Source organism: Cygnus olor, chromosome 11 (assembly GCF_009769625.2).
Source record: "Cygnus olor isolate bCygOlo1 chromosome 11, bCygOlo1.pri.v2, whole genome shotgun sequence".
In the NCBI taxonomy this organism is placed as follows: domain Eukaryota; kingdom Metazoa; phylum Chordata; class Aves; order Anseriformes; family Anatidae; genus Cygnus; species Cygnus olor.
The window spans coordinates 18,211,427-18,229,706 of NC_049179.1; the positions used below are offsets into that span (position 1 = coordinate 18,211,427).

The 18,280-nt window shown below is 42.4% G+C and overlaps 1 protein-coding gene across 10 annotated transcripts in view; it reads left to right on the forward strand.

Moving 5' to 3' along the window:
• The first annotated feature begins 2,878 nt into the window (after positions 1-2,878).
• Positions 2,879-18,280, forward strand: part of MEF2A (myocyte enhancer factor 2A) — an 87,787-nt gene continuing 72,385 nt past the window's right edge. For 3 of the 10 annotated variants that reach the window (XM_040570363.1, XM_040570370.1, XM_040570375.1), the window contains exon 1: positions 2,880-3,026. The gene's annotated coding sequence lies outside the window, so the exon portion shown is untranslated. Of the gene's footprint in view, positions 3,027-3,524; positions 3,693-18,280 lie in introns of those variants that run through there. The other 7 variants (XM_040570365.1, XM_040570379.1, XM_040570377.1 and 4 more) reach the window with 4 other exon arrangements.

Sequence of the window (18,280 nt, forward strand, 5' to 3'; positions counted from 1 at the left end):
TTTCTGGAATATAAGAAACATTTGAAAGGAGGCCTGAGGAGCAGCCATGGTACCTTTCTCAAATGTTTCATGGGAAGGTCCTATAATGTAAGTTAAAAGTTAGAGCAGATAAAATTTTGGTAGTAGCACCTCCAAAACACCTTGAGTGGGTTGGTGGAAGTGCACTGGAATAAAAATGCAAGGAAAAGCTGTAAACTGTTGGTGATGATTCTATTCAACTTTGAGGCTATTTAGTTATAATTAAGACTGCTGTCTTTTGGTTTTCCTATAGTTTTCTTCCTATTTCCTATTTTTTGGGATTTATTTCTCCTTATAGGATATCATGGAGATCACACTGGCCTGCTATTTGGCCAAGGGAATTGATTTCAGGTGGTTCTTTTCAGTCACTGGGTTGTACGGAAGACGGAGAGAAATGTGTTGAGCAGTTGTTCCCTTATTTCTCAAGAGCGATCCTAGCAGATCCTTGTAATATTTTCTCAATTGTCATATTGGCACTCAGGTGTGATGCTCTCTGGGAATCATGTTATGTTGCTGATTTTTATGGACAGAAATTCATTGGTCTTATAATAATTTTTTTCTCTGTAGTGTGAATTTGCCTTAATCACCTGCAGCTTTGCATCCTTTAGATTATCCAGGTGCGTTTAGCCTTTGCACTTGTACTGGAAATTAAACCTAACACAGACCAGGGCTGTCAAGTCATGTAGTGATTTTAGTTGTTTTGATATATAAATCCTTCTGTGGTTTTATTCGTGTCACCCGAAGGGGTGATATTTTTCAATTATGCTATTGTGACATGTGAGAACATCTGTGCCCTCCCTCCCACCCATTCTTTTTCATCAGCAGTCCCAGGAGGGGTCTGTAGAAGCAGATGTAGCAGCAAATCACTGCGTATGGAAAACAACATCTGTAATTTCAATTGGATGCCATATTTTGCACTTCCTTTTCTCAACTGTTACACAGGGCAGTGTTTCAGTTGAGACAGGACTGCATCTCAGTGTGAAAGATGCAACTCTGTACCCCTTAACTATCGTTTACAGGGTGCATATAGCAATCCCTGGAGCAACATGTGCTGTGCTTATTCTGCTAGTGCCACTGAAAAGGACAAAGTAGAACCCATTATTTATCTCTTTGCCTTCCTGCTTTTTTTTTTCCAGTTTAGAATAAATGATTACATACTGAAAATGATTAATGAGCACTACCAGAAGTCCTTGCTCAGGCCTTGCTTCTGTGTCTTCCACTGACTTTTTAGAACTAAAGCTTATTGCTTTCATGAGAGGATTTCGTAGTCTTAATCTTTGCAAATATTATGGATGGTAGGTGTAGTGAAGAACAAGAAAATAAACTGTATTCGTATAAAAATCAATGACAATTGAACTGTTCATGTTGAGAAATGTAAGAAAGCTGTATGTATTTAAATCTCTTCCTCATAGGTCAATAGCAATCAGCATGGAAATATGACAGTAGATGAAAATTATTTGCATGTTGTCATTTCTCTCTCACCTCTTACATTTTCCTAGATGCACGGTAAGAAACCGTGTGCTGTTTTGAAGGAAAGGTGGATGCTTCAGAAGTTGTTCAACTTCTTTACAGATTTTTAAATTCCAAGTAAACTGTAAATTATAAATACCGATCTTTAAATTTTCTGAGAACTGTGCCTTACTGCTTCTAGTTGAGCTAAATAATTGCAGACAGACAGCAGCCATTTATGTTCATTTTTGGGGAATGATCTTGGAAGATCTACATTTTTCCACCCAGTGGTGTGGTTAGCACACTTCGTGTTTCTTGACTCTTGTTTTCTAAACGTTTTGGAGCTAGTTTTTGTACCTGACCAAGGAGCTGCCCTTCCAGCTACAACACTCATCAGCTGGTTCCTCTTTTCCAGAGGCAGCACCTCTTTGGTATCCCAGAGCAGAGCTTTGTGTTTCCTGGCCATGATGGAAATAGCTACGTACTACATGGAAACAGCTGAGCAGCTACCTTGTGTGTGAGGGAGAAGCCCTAGAGCACAGATTTTGGGCAAGTTAACTTGTTTTGTTATGAAACTTTTATTTTGGGGTTATTCTCCAGCTTTCTGTGAAGGAGAAAAATTTTCACGCCTTTTATTTCCCAGCTCTCTTTCCCTTGAAGCCTACTTAACCGCAGCAGCCCCCTGAGGGGATGATGACGGAGGGGACGCAAGGGTGCCCGTGCCCGAGCTGAGGGCCGCAGCCCAGGGGCCGGCGGGGCCCTGACATGGCCGCGGCCGGGGCGGGGCGGGGCGGGGCGCGGAGCCGCAGCCGTTGCCCGGCAACCCTTGGGCACGGCGCCGCCGGGCCTGGGCGCGCACCGGGGCCGCGCCTCTACGCATGCGCCGCCTCTTAGCGGGCGGGGCTTTTCTCCGTGCGTCATTCGCGGCCCGAGCCGGGGGGGGGCTCGTACGCCAAGGCTGGGGAGGAGGGGGCACGGCCGCCGCCTCCCGCACCGCGTTCCGCTGTTGATTGGCCGCCCGTTCCCTCTCCTCCCTTCCCATTGGCCGCCCTCCCGTCACTCCAGCCCTCCACGTTTCGCTTAGCCCCGCCCCCCGGCTGCTTCCTCATTGGCGCCGCCCCCCCCCCCTCCGCTCCGCCGCGCTGCCCTATCGGCTGGCGGCCCCGCGCCACGGGGGTGGCGGCCAAGGACGCGGGGCCGGCCGCTCCCCGCGGCGACACAAAGTAATCCGCCCATGCCGGCCCCTTCTACCGGGCCGTCGTCGGCCCCGCCGCGGGCCGCGGGCTCCCTGCAGCCTCCCCCCGCCCTCCCCCGCCGCGCCGCCCCCTGCTGAGCGCCCTCCGTCGGGTCCGGCGGGCGGGGCCCGCGGCAGGATACCTCGGGGAGCGGTGCGCGCTGCGGTTCTGAGGGGAGAGCGGCGGGGGAAAGTAGTTCCGGCCCGCCCGGGCCTCCTTTCCCAAAAATAGCGCCCAGCGCGGATCCGTGCGCCGGCGGCAGCGGCTCCTCAGGAGGCTCCGCGGACGGCGGGGCGGCGGCGGGCGGCGAGGGGCCGCGGGCGGGTGAGCGGGGCTCAGGGGGGACGGGGAGCGGCGGGGCGGCGGCAGGGAGAAGCGGGGAACAGGGGGGCGGCCCCCGGGGCCTGGCCGCAGCCCCCGCTCCTGTCACCGGCCCCCGGTCCTGTCACGGGGGGGGGGGCCGGGCCGCGGGGCCCCGCGATCCCCCCGGGGCCTGCCCGCACCCCCCGGGCAGGGCAAGGCAGGGCGGCGGGGTGGGGGCGAGGCCCTGACGGGGGGCGGCCGAGGCTCCTCGCCGAGGGGCAGCGCCTTTTGTCCGGCTGCGAGGCCACCCGGGGGGTCCGCGGGGTGAGGCGGAGAGCGACGGGGGGGGGGGGGGTGAGGGCGGGGGGGGGAGGCAGGGACCCGCCGGGTGGGCACCGCGTGAGGTGTGCGGCTGCTAGCGCTCGGCTGGGGGGTCGTGTCCGGAGGAAGGAAGGAGGCAGGCAGGGAGGGAGGGAGGGAGGGAGGGAGGGGGGCACGGCTGGGCGCTGCCCGCGGGGTCTGCGAAGCCGCCCCCGGCACAAGGCAGGAGGGTGAGGCTGCTCCGCTCCTGCCCGGGAAGGTGCCCGGAGTTTGTGGAGTTCCGACGCGGTTTTGGCTGCCTTCGAGATGCTGGGTGGCGAAGGGAAGGGAATTGTTCGCGAATTGTTATAGCGAACCGTTTGACAGGTAATGAATTTCGGAGTTGAAAAGCAGGAGTTTTCTAGAGGAAATATGACAATCTCAGAAGAGGTTTTTTTTTTTTTTTTTTTTTCATTTTTTTTCCTACGCTCAGCGTAAAAACCATCGTGTCACTGATACCGAATATATCAGGAGCGGGAGGGAGGAAGGGGCTTGTGGGAAGCCAAAGAGGCAATAGAAAGGAAAAATTTGTAAATAGGAGTAAGACAAAAATATTTGGTATGGAATTGGTAATATACACTGTTTCTTTAAAACGTTTTTCTGAATCTGGTAAATTTTGATGTAGCATAAGGAAGGCTATAAGCTTTCAAACTTCATTATGTTAACTGTTGACACAAAATTGTTAATTATGCAAGTCTTTTGCTGTTAGGATCTAGATATCTATATTTTTATAACCATTTCTGTTGGTTTATCAATAGCTAGTGCTTAAACAACCTGCACAAAAGCTGCGGTAGCTAAATATTCTATCCTGTCTATTTTATTTAAAATGTTTACCTGTGCCTCTTCCATGTAAGAAAGCTATCTTTGTTTCTTTTCCTCTCTAAAGAGCTGTTTCCATTTGGGGCAGAACCATGAGATGAGTTTTTAAACTATTTTTTCATTTAGGTGCTAGAAGGTGCGCAAAATCGTAGGGTTTCTTAAAATTACATAATTTAGACAAGTTGTAATGATGGGTGTAATTTTAACACTTTGGGTTTCTAAAGGGTGTAACTGCCAAGTGGTATTTTTAAAATTCTGTGCTTGTTGAACTACCAATACAAAAATGAGAGAAGGGGAAAAAAAATCTTGATATGAAGGTGTCCAAATAGCGGTACCCAGTTAGAGGGTCTTGTGTTTGAGGGCAGTCGGTCTGGAATTTGGGAAGGAAAATACCCTAGTGCCCTTGTTAGTTTTTTTGTCTCTCTGTACTTCTGTTCTAAATGTGCAGTTGACATAGTCCACCAGTAGTAGTAGAAGAGTGTCATCAGTAAAAGAGAAGGATTCTTCAGCGAGAGGGATGGGATCTACTTTGGAGCAATTTTAGCGCAGATGGTAGGCTCTCTTTCTGCCAGCACAGCCCATCTTAAACCACTTACAGTGTTCTAGTATTTCTTCTGTTTTATTTGGGAGGAGGCGTTCCTAAATTGTAAACTGTGGAAGAAATATGTTAGTCTTTAGTTTGTACGTTTGTTTGTTTTGCTCCATTGTTTAAGCGTGTATTTAAGAAATTGTAATTATATTTCACGTCTATAAATGAGAGGGTCCATAGAACGCTTTGGGTAAATATGGCTAGGTATCTGGATTTAGGTTACTGTAATTTCACACAACGTTATTTTTTTCCGCTGTGGAACAGGGGAAGAAGAAATAAATGAACACTGACTGAAAGAAGCTAAGTGAACTGATCTGTGGATTTGAGTCACGTTGGACTAATGATATAGGAGGGACTTGGCTGGATTGAAACTTGAAATAATTCTGGAGAATAAAACGGCTTAGTATGGCAGAAGACCTGTCTTAGTTAGAAACCTTATTTGAGTCGAAGTGAATGCGGTTTACCTTAAATTGGTTACTGTGGGCAGCAAAGCTTTTGCAGGGTTTATTTTAGAAAGTTAGCCAAGTTTCTCAGATAACCTGTTGATGTCATTCTGAGTATTCAGGGCCTAAGTGCTGCTTCAGAGACCAGAAGCAGCCTGCAAGGCTGTAAACAATGCCATACCTCCTTGCCTCCCTCAGTCCTGCAGGCACAGCAAACGCAGCAGCTGGTTAGTTCTGGCTGTTGTGGAAGTAGTGTCGGACAGCACTGGGAAATGGGAAAACCTGGAGTAGTTTGTGAGCTCAGTTTTTTGTCTGAATAAGAAATATTTCAGTTTTGTAATGTGTGGTTCATTATGCCTTGCATGTGAGATGCTTGTGTGTTTCAGCTTGATTTTTTTAAAAAACGTGTTTTCTGAAAGTGTAAGTCATCACACTTTGTTCACGTTACTAAAACCTGATTTTTTATTTTTAAAGGCCTTAACACCAGGACTTGCTTTTCCTTCTCGTTGAAACCTCCCTTACTTTGCTTTAATTTAAACAGCATGTGCTGACGTAAATGCTGTGTAACTTCTTAATGCACGAAGTGGCTTTATTTTTCACATCTTTTATTTTTGAAAAAGATATTATTTAATGTATTTAATAATTGTGTTCTTTAATTGATCACATGGAACAAAAGTCAGAATCTCAGCCCATGGTAATATGGGGGAGCTCTGGTGTATTGCATTCAGATTTGATTTCTTCAGCTCTGATAAAGGAACCAGAGAAAATAAATGCATCGTTCCTCCTTCATATTTTTTCTTGTATGCTTTGCTGCTAGTGTAGAAAGGCAGATGCACCCAATATTTGAGTTGAGCAGGCAATATGTTACTGAAGTGGCACTGAGTGGGGGCGTAGTTTAACTCTGTCTCCTATCAGACAAAATGACCTCGCCTTCGGAGCGTTTATTCAGGTTCTGAAATATTTAAATCTAGATGACATTTTCCCTGAAAGTTTATAAAGTGCTTTTGGTGTCTTGTTCAGCTTGTAAGATTACAGCAAGACATTCTTTCTTTTGCTTTTTTCCCCAAAGTTGATCCTATTGATCTTCCAGTAAAAAGAGATCAGGCATTTTTTGGGGGGTCAGCTAATCAAAATAGATTTTATATCGTTGATACAGTAGCTAATGAATGAACAAAATGGCCTTATTAAGAGTTAAAGATGGGCTTCGGCTGTGTAACATGACAGTTATACCTCGCCCTGTTAGTTCTGTGCCCTGTGATAGGGAACCAGCTAATAAATACTGCTATGGAGGTTGAAGTTGGTAGTCTGCAGTAGTGTTGTCTGCTTTGTTGTAAAGTAAGCAGCTGATCTAGGTCGCTACCTCTTACACCCCCCTCACCTCATGCGTTCTTGTTTTAACACTTGTTCTTTCAAGTTACCGCTTATGGAAGTGAAAGGGAGGTTTTTATTTTTTCTTTCACATTCTCCATTTTTTTGATTATGAACGCTCTTGTTTAAACTTACATTTAATGGTTCTGTGAGAAAGTTCCTAAAGAAAAACCCGTTCAAGTTAAATCTGGAAAAATAACCCCCTGTGTTGTCTGCGCTTCCATTTGATACTGAAGGGGAATTACTGTCCTGCAAGACAGCTCAGTTCCTGAGATTTCTGGCTGGTCTGGTCTCAGAACTTTGATGCAGTGGAATCCATATTCCACCTTTTCTAGAGAAAACACTTGGGTCTTGTTAGCCCCGTGTTGTAACAGTACAGGTGTGCCCATACGATGAGAAGAAAATACATCCTTCTTAACAAGAGCATGATTAATTGAACTGTTTTTAATGGAATTAACATTATTCCATGAAATTATTGTTTAAGGAATCATTAACATTATTTCATGGAATGTGTATTCAAATTCCTCATGGTGCTTAATTGGGTAGGTGTCCCAGTTACGTTCATCTCTGTCCCTGAAGAGATTTTCTATTTTGCTGAGGTCCTTATGGACCAACCCTAAGACTTGAGGGTGCGTTTTGTATTGCTCTGTGCCCAGCAGGGGTTTCACTAGTAGCTATTAAATATTGTTACAGCCTATTGTAAGCATATTAAGTTAAAAGTAGTGTCAGGAGTTGGCAGCTGAGCACAGTTGTATAAAGGTGATTTAAAGAACTAAATAATGGTGAGAAAAATGTGTTTTCCTTCACTGTAGTGGTTGGAGATACCCTAAAAATGGGTGTGGAATGGGTATATCTTTGCTTTTGATACTTGTATGACAGTGACTAGGGGAGGAGGATTTTTTTCCATTTCCTTTAAATCCCTGCAAGAGTTTTTGAAACTCGGCCTTATTTGAAAACCAGATTGCTTCTAGTATTGTAATTTGGGATTGCATGGATTGGACTAAGGTTATTTTTATTGTTTGAGGTTATTTTTGTTTGAAAGCTAACCACAGACCTGTGAGGATACATAGGAGTGGATACATTGTCATGATGCATGTACTAATACTTGCGAGCTGTGGTCAGTCTCAATGTTAAGTGCTATACCAATATACATAGGCCTGATCTTGTTGTTTTCTGTGATGATTTATGATGTTTGCAAGGCCAAGGGCAATAAATTATTAAACTTTTAGCTATATAATTACGTAAGCACATCTATAACTGAGCTGTGCTTTGGTCGTGCCGTTAAACATTGCTTTCATGACGAACCTGGCATAGAGAGTTGAGAGAAAGGATTCAGGGGTGGTAATTTTGGTATCCCTTACAAAGTGTAGGAACACATTGCAAGTGTAAAAAGATGAGTATGGAAGAACTACGGTTTTAAAAGGAGAGAATAAACAACCAGGTTCAGCCTCAGCTGAACCTTGAGGGAGGGATGCGTGCATGGGCACACAGTGAGGGGTGTTAAAGTGCAGAATAGGCTTGCCTTGGTGAAGTGTCTGTTAGAGACCACTGAAAGGTGTCAGGGTGAAGCGAGTCTTTTTTTGCTTTTTGCTTTGCTCGTGCAAAATTTGTAATACTTCAGGAGGCTGAGAAAAAAGTAGGAATAATAGCAATGAGGGCTTTTCTTTCCTCATGTATCAAAGAAAAGCGACAGTACTTTTAAGTGAGCATCTTTCTCCAGATATTTTGAATTGTATTTCGTTGATGGTCTTAGTGGTGTGGAAAACTTCTATAGCATAGCTCAGAAGCATTGAGGTTATCAACATTAAGGATGTCTTTTTTTTTTTTTTGGTATCATTCTTTCACAGCAACTGCCCTCTTCCTGATATGACTGCATGCATCCTGTTTTAAAAACTGTAAGCTGACAAGAATGAGTGCTAGTAAGCTGGTCTGTGTAGCAGTTCAGAAATGGTGCTTTTTCCATTGTGAGCTTTCAAAGCACTGAGTCTGCCAAGAATATTTAAGAACATTGGATGTTCCCTCGTCACTGTGCTCGTGTCGTGCTGTCACACAGTGAGGGTAATAAACTAAATTTTTGAGCAACTGAATATTTTTCCTTGAAGGTGTTAAAATTTATGTGTAGTAATATGAGGTTTTAATTGCAAACAGGATGTCTTAAATCTGCAATCAGAAGCCACTTTGTTTCAGGGTAAAAGAAGGGAAAGTAAAAGGTATGGCAGGAGATACAGTATTTCACGTGGTGTGTGCAGAAAGGGAAGTTGCTTTTTCCTACGTTTTTGTGCCTGTAGGCTGTAAATTTATCTTTGTTAGTCTGGGTTGGATGATGCACTTATTAACTTGGCTAGTCGGCTTTTGGGAGTTAAAGTTTTGGATTGCAGAAGAAGGATTTCCTTTGAGACTCCTTGATACCCTCTCTGTTCTGTTTCTGTCAGAGCACCAGGGCCTTTTTTTTTTTTTCTTCCCTTTTTGGTCCTCTTGTTCTCCTTACCTTTGTTCTTAGCATGCCAAATAGTGGTGTCTTCCTTTTTGTTTCTGAAACGTACATCGAGATGTTTTGATGTTGGGCTCAGCTATGGAAAAAAGTGCCAGCGGTAAAGGTATCAATGGTTATCACAAAGAAGTGCTAAATTAAAAGAAGTCTGAGGGAAGGAGGCAAAACCATGGCTGGCTGGAGAGAGATGTGGCAGTAGGTGGAGGCAGGTATTCGCTGCATACTGGAGGTGTGGAATGTGGGGTGTTGTGCGGTAACTCTAGTTCGTAACACAAATGCTCTGAAAATTCACAAGGAGTGTGTAGAGTGTGCAGTAACATTGCTGCGTATCAAAGAATAATTTTCAGTTTTATGTAGGTGGTTATTGTTGTCTTTGTCACAAATACAGAGACTGCTAACCTGGATTGCTGTCAAAAAGTACTGGGGAGCTATCAACCGAATTAACTGACGTTTTTAGCATATTTTTGCTGTTTGACCAAACCCATGTTACATAACTAACTAGAAATACAGCACGCTTGTTCTTAATGGAGGCCACAGAAAAATTCAAGTTCTCCAGACTTTGTCATGGGTTTACTATGAGGTGAAACGTGAGGGGAGGGTGGCAATGGCAAGAGTTACCATAACATACTCTTGTCAAATAATGTTTTGTTTTCCTTTGAAAAAGAAGCTATTGGTCAATGTTTCTCTATCACTTCATGCTGTTAATTCAGTAGCTTCAAAGAACTGATAAAATGTGATGTTGAAATGATAGAAATTTTTGGATTTAAAGACATAAATGATTGATGTTTGTTTGTGAATGCTGGAGTCATTTAGCTCCCCTATGAAAATATAGCGAAAGCCCTTTCAAAGACAAATAATTTGTTCAAGCAATGAAATAGAGCTATGTGAGCTGACCATGTCAAATGCTATCACTGTCTTTCCATGCTGAAAGATGCTCCTGGTGACTCCTAGTTTTTTTTTTTTTTTTTTTTTTTTTTTACATGCTTATATCTATGCAGGGGACTTGGATTCACAGTGAGGTGAAATCAAACCTGACAGCCCGCAGTTCCACACTAGCTGCTCCTAGTAAATCTGCATGCAGGTACTTTTGGGCGTGCCCTGTATGCCAGCCTTCTAGATCAGTGGGTTGCAGTCTTTTTTTCTGTTTGCCTCTTCAGCAAAAGCATAAGGGGAATCTACAGAGTCCTGTAACTGTCAAGTTAAGCCGAACGGTGACATGCTTGCTTTTATAGTTAGCTTTGGAGACTGGCCTAGATTAGTCTACGAAACCTGTTGTCAAGCACGTGAGTATTTACAGTAAGCGCTGTTGTGCACTAGCACAAGATGCTTATATATAAACTTGGACCAGATTCTTTCAGAAAGTAACTGGATATGGTCATTCAAAAGGGGATTGAAATTTTGAGTATGAAGAGGCCCAGGTAAAAAAAAAAATATATATCTGTTTTTAAAAACAGAGAACAGGACTTGCCCCGTGTTTATGATCCCAGCCCAAAGTACTGCACGGTCATGTTAGGAGCCCCTGCAGCACCCTCTGGTGATCCAAACATGCTTGTGCAGCAGTTGGGGTCCTGGCTGAGCTTCCGAATGAGCCTAGCCATCGTGTGTTGGTGCAGGGCTGAAGGACGTGCTTTAGAACAAGCTTGGGCTACAGCCAGCTTGATGTTAGTGATGGGTGCTCTTGGGTTTTGCTGCCTTTTTTTGTCTTTACCTTCTGATTTTTTGTCTAGGAGGAGACAGAAGTCATCAAAAGATCTGTAGACTGTCTTGGCAATATCAGCTCTAGGCAAGCATAACGAGTGTGATTTCGTGAGATGAAAGGCTTCCAGCATCATGGCTGTGTTGCTCAGGAGCAAATGCAGCATGGTATGGGGAAGAGGGAAGGACGCAGAGAATGTCTATATTAAAATTGTTATTCTGTATATTACAGCCCATTTTATGTATGATGTTAAAACATGGCCTGCAGAAACTGAAGTTACCTTGTTACTTACCCAATATGAAAAGCGCTAAACTTAAACCTAGTCTAAGCAAAATAGTAAGGTAGTGGTTTTGCAAGGAACAAAACTTGCAGAACTTTTCATTTTCCTTAGTTTTCGACTCTTCCATTATTCCCTGATCTTCCAGAACTTTCCTTCTGTACAGTGCATTTCTCCTAAATTCATTATCTTAAATGGCCGCTAGCTGTGGCTGGGCTGGGTAGGGGTGGCTGCTGCCTGGCCGAGTGATCCAGCAGGAGCTGCTGCCTCTCATGTCTCCACAGATGAGGTGCTTTGCTTGGGGTGTGTGCAACCGCCAAGTCCAAATCTCTGGAGCATTGCACTAGGTTGAAACTGGCCAAATAAATCAGAAGCTATTAATGAGGAAGAATAGACTGGGCCAAAGGGAATCTTATTTTATTCAACCAAGCTGAAAAAGCTGTTGGTGATAGGTCCTTCTTCAAGATTTTACTGCCACTGTTGATAATCCTTTATTCTTAGATAAGTAAACTCTTATTTCTTAGAAGTTTTTATTTGATTTTATGGAAGTAAACTCTTAAAGGTAGGACCACTTCAAACCGTGCCTTTGGTTTCTTATTTTGCCTTGCTTTTAGTGTACTTGATTTGATCTAAATGTCATAGCGGGCTGTGATTCATTCATTCAGCGAAGTTAAATCTTAATAGATCTTCAGTTTGATGATGCCTGCTTAAAAGTATATGGGAGGATGTTAGTAAAGTATATGTGATCTCTAAACCAGAGAGCCTGGTCAGGTTGCCATCAGCAAAATACTGTAATGGTTTGGGGATTTTGAGTGCAAAATAGGATTTGCTTCTTGTGATCTAGAATTTGAGCTCAATGGCTTGCGATCACTACTGCCTGTCCTCTGTTGCTATTTCCCTTGTCAGACTTTGGACCACAATTGTATACGACGGTTTTACACCAGTTTTGGACAGCAGTTTGCTTTGTTTCTGCGTATGTCCTGGGGATGGGGGTTATGTCCTGAGCAGGAGGTTATTTGCACGAAAGGAAGGCAGAAGACCTGTTTGTCTAGAAACCAGTCAGATTTCTGTTTCTGTGCCACGTGCATAATCTCCTCTGCGCTCCTCCTCCCTGCCAAGGAAAAGGAGCAGCTAAGAGGAGGGAAATCTTCTTTTGTTCTTATGAGACATTGATAACTTCATTAAAATCCCCACTCCCCTCACCCCCCATATGTAAGGCTCATATCTGTGTTTTATTGAGGACTTTGGGGATACTGTTTTTTTAGCATGGTATTTTTAAGGCTGAATTGTTCAGTATCAAAACCTGCCGTGGTGTTCCTGAAGGTACTGGCTGACTAGTTCTCAAAAGACGTTTCAACCTGCTTTTCCGTCATACATTCTTCTGATGAAATGTTAATGAGAAGATGATCAGATAAACTTCTTGAAAACCTGGTACAACATACTCATCAGCTAAGGATTTTTCTTCGGATCTGTTTCATTTAAGGCACCTATATTTGTTTCTGTAGCTGTCTTGCATGAGTGTAGATAATGCCTACGAGCAAGCCACAGAGATCGTGGTATGCTGTTCTTCTAAGGCTTGGATTACTAATTTTCTGAAGGCCTAAGGAACAACAGCCCTTCATGTTAAGTTTCTTTTGTGCCTGTTAAATCTGCTAGAAGCAGGATAAATTAAGTATTTAGATATCTAATGTCACTCTCCCAGCTACAATTCTGTGTTCCTATCTGATGAGGAGTCCTCCAGGCTTCTTATCTTCAGTAGCTGAGATCACAGTTTTTGCCTCTGACCTATCTGTACTTTACTGCTTTTAATTTTTCATGGTCTCGTCTCTTTTAATCATAGTGGCTTGTAACGTGCTGCACTGGCATAATTAGTTTATCCTAAAACAGTCTGATCTGTTGCAGTGTTGGACCAGGAAAGAGACAGCCAGCCCAGCAGTCATCAGGCACTCGGGTACATCAGCATTTGGGCCACAGGGGAGGAAGGAAGGAGTAGGTGAGAGTCTTTCAAAGCTGCAGTGGGGTCCTGAATGTGAATGTTTCAGTCTACCTGTGTATTTAGGGATGGTTTTCTTCAGGACTTTGTGATGACAGTTAAAGTAACTAGAAAGGATCATTTTAAAAATTGTTTCAACAAAGATACAAGCGATGTAGAATTTAATAGAAAGACCAGTTCCTCAGATACCCCTTTGCTTAGGTTGTTTTTTGTGTATGTAGCTTGCTTTATCAACTCTTACACTTGAGAGGGAGTGAGCCTTTCTAATCTTAGCTCAAATGCTTTCTTGATTTTGGAGTTATAAGTATTTCTGGTCTCAGACCTTTAAATTTTGAAGTATCCCACCATTAATGTATCAGCTTACCTGGGACTATGTATCCAAGTTGGATTGCCTTATACAATTCTTAGCTTGCCTTTTCCATGAAAATCTCCTTACAAATACAGATTCGGGCAAGGAAACACGGCTGTTGTAGTTATATTGATTCTGAAAGATAAAGTAAGCATTTAAAATGCATGCTTTTGGAAGAGCTTGTGCCGCAATTGTCTTTGTAGTTGCTACATTATTCGAGGGATTATAGAATACTTTTTTCTTATTGTTATGTAGGGGAAGGAACTTGATATGACATACATTCAAGATGCTGTTTGTCATGTGCTTTATTTCATGACTTCTGGAATGTGTTTAATTTTGATCTCTGTAGAAGAATACCTCTTTTTCTGAAGTTGAGAAAAAGCAAGATTACGTGCCAAGTTGCCCAGCTTTTTGTTGATTAAAATCTCATTTCAGCTCTTAGTGTGATACACGTAGTCATTTGGTTAAATGCTTAGATCCTTACTAGCTGATGTTGGGGAAGCAAACACTGGCGGCTCTGGACTGAAAGCAGAAAATGTTCCATTATTTCAGCATGTAAAATGATTTTTAGGGAGCGTTTGTTCTGCTTTTGGATTGATAAATCTGCACTGACAGGTTTGGGTCCTGATTTTTGATCTCAGGCCCTGTAACAAAACTTGTAGAAATGCTTTCTGAGGTAGCAGTTGAATTTGTACTTGCTACCTGGGCTCTCGTTGAAAGACAAACTTGGACTCTAACAAGCAACTAAAAAAAGTCCACCTGGAAGTGAAACTCAAACATTATTAGGAGAATTTGATTTACTACTACTGACCATGTGACAGGTAAAATTTATACAGTATTTTCCACCCAGGAAGTGAGAAAAATGGTTTTAAACACTATTGTGTGCGTTGAAGTCTTGTGCGTGCTGCAAGATTGTTTGAGGTTTTCCTGTAAATTGCAGCAACTTGAGAAGTCTTGAAGGTAGTTTATTTGTAAACTAGCTCAGTTTTATTTTGCTGGCGTTGCTGGCAGTCTGCTGTATACAGATAGAGTTACAGTAAATCTGAAAATTGGGAGGTGGAACTCACTTGCTTTTCTTCCTGTTATGGCTATACTTCACAAAAGTTTGGGATGGCCATCATGTTAATATGGTTCAGTTAGGTAGAAACAAAATTGTTCTGGTTACACTTCTAGACCAGATTAGCTGAAGTCAGCTTGGACTGTGAATTTAGTACATCTTTTGAAATGTTTGGTTTCTTTTTTCATATTTCATTGTTTCTCCTACAGTCATTAACTGTAATTACAGTGAGATTGCAGTGAACTTGTTTCACTGTTGTGGCTAAACCCTTGGGAGCAATGATGTAGGTGGTGGAGATCCTTGTCCTGTATTCTTTCTACAGTGTTTCCTTGTGCCTGTTACATCTACAATGAAAATGCTGTAAACTGCCCTCACTGCCTTTGTGCTTGTTCCTTGTTACAGTATTAATGTGTGTGTCTTGGAAGGATTAGTACAGAGATTATTAGAAGAGGAAGTCTAGCACAGAAATGCATCCTTTAGACTACTTGAAACGTTGGAGAATTCTGACAGGGTTCCCATGGTAGTGAATGTGTTTTCTTCTAAACATATTAGTCAGATCTTGCTGTTGTCTTCCTTATAATGCAGCATGTTGGCTGTATTATAGTCAAGATACAAGTTGCCTTAGCAAAAACTTCTAGAGCTGTGTTTAAAAAAAAGTGTAAAGCTGTGTTTGGCAAAAAAAAAAAAAAAAAAGCTAACAGGTTGTAGTGGTCCCTCTGTATGTGTGTACAGAACTTTCTTCCCTTCTATGGATTAGAAAGCTTACTTGAGTGGCAGTCTTTGTCCTCTGCTGTACTACCATATTATAATTGTCTAACTCTTATTTTAGGGAGACAATATGAGCACAACAAGTAATTTACTGAGTGATACCTGATTGGATTAGCATTGGTTAGAGGACATCTCTACAATCCTGCATTGCACAACTGTACATGTCTGTGAGAGAGCTGCAATAAATAATGAACTCAGCTCTTCAATCTAACGCATGTAGCTCTAGATCTGTGCTTTCGCTGCCACTCTTAATTTCCAGAATGCCCCAGTGTGTTGAGATGCTCTCCTGGATTTCCAGGGTGGGAGCACAAGTGCAGGGAACACAGGCGGTGTGCTGGTGGCCAAGGGGCAGGCACCAGGGGAGCGGTGCGTCCGGTAGGTCTGTGCCGTGTGCTCAGACATGTTACAGGCTCACAGGCCTTATCTGCATTTCGTGCACAGCAGCTTCCTTGGCTTATCTTAATAATGCTCACATTTGAAAGACTTGCTGAGCTACTCTGCTCGAGAACTTATGATGGGAAAAATATTACTAATTAGATCTGTCTTTAAGATTAGAAACCAAATTCAGGAAAATAGTCTTTTAGTCTGTTTAGCTAGAATTGCTCAGATCCCCTCCTAGATCAAAGGTAAAGCTATATTGTGATTAAAGGTGTGACTGCAATTTGTGTAGATAAATGTATGCAGGCTACCTTTAAACTAGTTAGTTTAGTGTAGCTGTGCAAGTCAATGACATGTTAGGATACCCACGGAGAGAAAGTATTTGCTTTGTTTTTATCCCTACTGCTTAAAAATCCACGGTGTCACAAAGTGCTCTTAATTGTAGTCCCTAAAGAGGACAAAGCTGTTTCTTAATGGAGAACGTTTCTTAAGAGTTGAATTTGTCATCTGTTAAGTGTTTGAGAGACTGAGTACATTCAATTATGACTATTTGCGAGTGAGAAGTGGGTGGCAATGCACCTGCATTTGGAGGGGGGCATGTCTCATCACATGGTCTCGTGTGGTTTGTAGCTGTGAATTCCTGTTTCAGCTCTTGTTCGCATCTTTAGCAGAAAATTACTGAAACTGATACATTCCAGTAAAACAAGTGACAGCCAGCACCAACCAACTTTTACTTTGTTTCCTTATTAAATGTGGTTTGGTCATTTTCTTGTGTTGAGAATGTATGATTCTCAAGGTTCTTGATTTAGCAGAAACTGCTTTATAAAATGTCCATCGAAGTTGGCATAAAATGCCTTCTTAGAGTAGGCTTGAAACTCTTTAATTGTTATAGCAAATTTACATCAGTCTTTTTTTTTTTTTAAAGTAATGCTTTTTTTCCTTATATACTTAATTTAGACAATTAGATTAAAATGAAGTTTGTGACTTTCAGTAAAACTTGTAGCTCCAGAATCTGTCTGTGCTCCGGATCGATGGTTCTGCTGAGAGAAGAAAGCTTTGGCTGAGTCGGCCCTCACAAATCATGAGAGCTGGTGAGCTCAGGGTTTTGGTTCACTTAGGACTCTGTGACAGAGGCTTCTGTAGAGCACGTCCAGATCTTGTGGCGCTGATAGCGGTTAGCTGGTGGTGGTAGTTCTACCGTGTTGTTGTTAGACCTGACCGAGTGGGTGCCTGACTCTGAGAGGTCTCAGTTTTAACTGTGGGGCTTAATTCTGCAAAGCAGAACTTCCATCGGCTCCTTAGGGAAAAATATGGAAAATAAAATAATTTTCCAGTGAGTGCTGTGTTTTTCCATTTGTTCTCAGTTCTTCAGCTGATACCTGTAGGTTAAATTACAAGTTTCAACTGTTGTCTGAAGGACTTTGCTAGGCAGTTGTTTTAGCAGCAAATGTTACTTTTATTGCCAAACCTTGCTTTGCTTGAGTGTTTAATTGTGGAGGAAATGTAAGATTGGTGCTTTGCCTTGCCATTGAACATGGTTGATTGCTTTCTGACCCTGGTGCAAATACCTTAAGCCTTGTCTCCCTGCCTAGGTGCAGGTTAACAATCTCCAGTCCTGTTCTGCCCTGTCACGTGGACAAGGAACCGTGTTTTGAAGAGGAGAGGTGGCGTGCTGTGTGATACGGCTAAAATGAAGTGACGTAACCAATTGAAGCTATGTGGGGTGTGACTTGGTGTGAGGATTTGGAAGAGTGAATGTTTCAGACTTCAGCTGTGTATTCCTTCTAATCTTTTTTTTTTTTTTTGAGAGAGAGATGCAAGCAGACCAGAAGTATTTGAGTCCCAACTTTTCTGCCCTTCTCTGCTTTTTCTGTAGCTTTCATTCATTTCATTTCCCAGTGGGTAGATATGAGTTTTCTGTCAGACTTATCTAGTAAATCTGATCTACTTTCAGTACCTATCATTTTTTTTTATTTTCATAATATCTTCCCTTCTGCTTCTGATTTATCATGTAATGCTCTCAAGAATACAGTTTCAGATCAGTCAGCTGCATATATCACATGAACAGGGCTTTATTCCTTGTTTCCACTTTGTGTCTGGAAAAGTCTGTGTTCCCAAACTGACCGATTATATATCAATACTTTCAGGAAATAAAACACTGTGATCTTAAAGTCTGCATAGTTTTACATTTTCTATGTCATGTTTTTATTATTAATCTTGTTTAGGTAGATTTTGATTTCTGTTGTTGCTTTTTGTGTGTTTGTTTTCTGAAATAAGAGTGAACTGTAACACATCAAACAGTTGCAGATAATTTAATGCCAAGTCTCCACCAAGGTCAGCATTTTTAAAATATTTTGTGTAATACTGAGCATTGTTCTTAGTCAAAACATGGTTCAAATGATCTGTAGAACCTTAATATTATTTGCTTGCAGTAGAAACATTTGTATTTCAGTGTTTACTGTATTGGTGACATATCAGGTATCAAACTTCTGAATGTGTTGTATACTTGTAAAGCGCCGTTACATCATCGTTGTTCTGTAGTGCTGTGACTTTCTAATAGTCGGTCAGAGTGGTATGTAATTCTTAAATCATCAAGATGGAAATAAATTTTCAAATATCATGTAATGCCCAAATGGGTTCAAGCCTGATGCAAGTAAAGTGATCGCTTAAGTATCTGAGTAGTAACA